The 3,701-nt window shown below is 34.2% G+C and overlaps 1 pseudogene; it reads left to right on the top strand.

Annotated features, from left to right (window-relative positions):
- The first annotated feature begins 751 nt into the window (after positions 1 to 751).
- On the top strand, positions 752 to 2,613 carry LOC121392788 (annotated as a pseudogene).
- Positions 2,614 to 3,701: the final 1,088 nt, after the last annotated feature.

Genomic DNA, 3,701 nt, shown 5'->3' with positions numbered 1-3,701 from the left:
CAAGGCTTTCTGTATAAGAGAAGGTATATATATTATTTATAATATAGTGTCTCATAGTCCTGTAGGTACTGCTAGGAACCGTCATTCACCTCCAATGCATATCAGAGCTGGACATAATCATATCCAATTAATGAGTAAAGCTGCTAGAAAACCCGCTCGACTACGATTTAGGTATTTATCTGATGACCATATATGGAAATATTTCTGATTTTTTTTCATAGTACCTTGACTGAAGTAGATGAACCCTACCCCAATGTTAGTGTTATGTGGTCCTCATGGATCTGGAAAAGATTCTATACACAATTACTTGTAGAGAGTTTTCAAAGTTTTTTTGGTTTAGGGTCAGTAGAGAACTAGTGTACCAAATATGATATTATTTTAATGATAGAGGTCCCACACAACACGCCCACAACAATCAAAGGAGAGTCATGGTCGTGATTATTCATTTTATCAATGAAAACCACTTTTAAAAGAGCAGCTGATGCAGTACGTCACTTAAATTAATGATGATGTCATCTAATGTCCATGATCAATAGGGTGAATTTATTCAAACATGTCAGATATCAGTTTATTGGTATGGACTAACAATGGCTGCTATAAGACAAGTAGCTCAACAGGACTACTTGTGTCCACTCATATGACATTAGAGGCTGTCCCTTAGTAATTAATTACATAATTAACTATACATTACAGGGAGTATTGGAATTTGAAACAAAGCCACTTTGAACCTCGTATATTCTTACAATTCCACATGACTCCACAGGTAAGCTATGTCATAATGATGTCATAATATTTGTTGTAGATTCATGAGCAAAAGATTACATACTAAAGATTATTTGACTGATAATGATATATATGAATCTCTCAATGATGTTCAATATATCGAGAATATCATCAAGAGAAACCAGGATTCTTTGATGCTACCATTAATACAGGTTTGTTAACATTAAGGATGCCCCTTTATTAAGTCATAATTCATTACAGATAATCTTCATGATGGATACAATATCTTACGAAGTGTAGTAATGGCATATGGAGGTATATCTCCAGAAACACCTCTCACCACTATCTCTCTCTGCCTCTCGTCCAAACCACTCAACAGAGCTCAACTTCACTAGTACATTTTGATATTCATGATAATCCAACTACACAACCACACAGCAGGTGGCCAGTACTTTATTACCATTAATGTACAACCATCTAACAGTAGTCCCATTCCCATACTTCTAGCACAGTCTTGTCTCCGGCCTTCTAGTACTAGTTCTACTAATGAACGACCACAACTGAAGAAATTAAGATACATACTAACTCATGACCACACCCTTTCTTGTTAGTTTTGTATCAGATCAAGGAGCCAACGGAAGACATCCCTGCAGCAGAGGATATTGTACCCTTGGCAGATAGGTATGTGGGTGTGGTCTTCGATACTTATGCAGTATCTGTTGATGTAGTAGGGTACAAGAGTGGTTGTCATATTAACCGAAAGAAAGACCAGAAAGTTGGTGAGAAGAAGCCAAGAAATTTATTATAGACACCTTGGTTAATTAAACGAGGGGCGTTCCTCATTAAGTGGGAGTTGTCTTTTGTTAAATAAGATTCACTGTTATTATAGTCACGTGCTATTATTTTTGAGTTAACTTAGCTGAAAAGGTTTTCTTAGAAGTGGTGAGTTTGAGAGACAGAAACTTAAGTATTAGCAACAGAAAATGAGTTGTAGTGGACTTCACTTCCTTTTAATTGAGCTCCACCTCCACCCCTTTTTTTCTCCAGGACCAGTATGTTTTGCATTTTTCAATAGAATTATAGAATGGTTTAAAAGTCTCTTTTGGAAGAAGAGATGGAACTAAACATTAGTGGTTTACAAAAACTCCAGGAAAAGACCACCCTTTGTTTTAACGTTATTGCTGTACGTCACAAACATATTCTAAATAATGCCCAGTGTTATGTTTGTCCTATTAACCAGAGTGGTCAATTCAATGAAGGGATATGCATTCCTACAGTTTGTTTTTAACATGAGAAAAGTCACAAAAGGCAATGTCACTATAAAAGTTAGTGTAAAAGTGTCATGATATATGAAACGAACACTTCCTCTTCTTAGCTAGCTCTGGGACATTGGCGGTCAGCCTAGATTTCGTAGCATGTGGGAACGATATTGCAGAGGTGTCACAGCTATTGTGTATGTTTTATTGCTATTTAATTTGTAGTTTCTCTCTCAGTTATATGGTAGATGCTGCAGACCATGAAAAATTGAGGCATCACAAAATGAGCTGCATAGTCCTTCTTGATAAGCCGCACAATTTAGCTGTATACCTGTAAGCCACACCCACTAATTATTTTTGTAATTTTGATGATTATGTTATTGTAAGGTACTTGTTTTGGGTAACCAAGTTGATTTGCCCAATGCATTGAGGGAAAGAGAAGTAATAGAGAGAATGTAAGAATGGATGGATATAATAAAACAAATAAGATGAATGGATGCATAGTTTGACAAAATGGGATCATATTTTGAGAAAGAATTAGATGAATGATACACTTTTATCTCTAGGGGATTAAGTGATATTAAGATCGCGAAATTTGTTGCTATTCCATCTCTTGTAAGAGCGAGAAACATAGGTAGTCATTATAGTATTGTTCCTTTAAATGTTATGAACTATATTAGAATATAACTTTTGCAGTGGCTTATACAACAAGCTAAAAAATCACGATCTTAGGAAGGACTATGCTGATTAATTAATAATAATTGTGTGTGGGTGTATTATTCCTACCATGTATTTTGTATTAATTATTGAGTATAATACATGTACATAAGATTCCAGGTTGGTATATTCTTTTAATAAAACATATGCTGACGTGTTGAGGGTGTTACAAGAGGAGTTTTTAATGTAATATGAGATGGTGTTTGATAAACTTCACAACAAACTGCATTGTCAGCAATAATTAATTTGTTTTAGTATAATGTTGCGGGCTTTGAATGGTCTCTTGGGAGACCTTTTGTTTTCTTCAGTAAGAGGCGCACCTGTTACTAGAAACCTCATGATATGAATTAACTGTAAATTATAGATTTTATTATGTAGTATTATACATTATTATTATTTATTCATAAGAGAACTTTTTAAACTTTGGTTTTAAAAAATAGTTTATGAAAACAGTTTTTTTAATTATATTGACAGAGAACTCTTTAACTTTTAATATAATTATTTACTAATTAAAACATTATACCTGAAGCCTTTTGATTATGTTGAGGCTGGCCTTTTCCAACAGTTGACTTAGTCAAACCTCTCTCACATATGCTTGAACCATATGCTCCTATGTACAAAGATGTTGGGAGGAGCTAGAAGACTGCAGAATGCATGCAACAACTGCAACAACACCAGGGCAGAGAGCAAAGTGAGTTGATAGATAATGCAATAGCAAGTACTTAACTATAATAATTATATAAGGTTTTAAGTGGGTGATGAATCTCTAAGTATTGTTCCCTTCACTCCATACATGCACATGTATTGTTCTGTAATGATCTTACTGGTATTCTACTTAAATTATATGCACAGCAGCAATATTGGTCAGCACAACAGTTATATATCATCATAAGTAATGTCACATGTATTATTTGTTCTAACTTCACACCTATTATTAAATGGATAATATTTCCTACCATCAAAGTAAAAAATATAGAGACAAAATTTGCTCACCTTATTTTTACT

This window comes from Gigantopelta aegis, unplaced genomic scaffold (assembly GCF_016097555.1).
Source record: "Gigantopelta aegis isolate Gae_Host unplaced genomic scaffold, Gae_host_genome ctg4498_pilon_pilon:::debris, whole genome shotgun sequence".
In the NCBI taxonomy this organism is placed as follows: Eukaryota; Metazoa; Mollusca; class Gastropoda; order Neomphalida; family Peltospiridae; genus Gigantopelta; species Gigantopelta aegis.
This window is presented reverse-complemented; position numbering and strand designations above follow the sequence as displayed.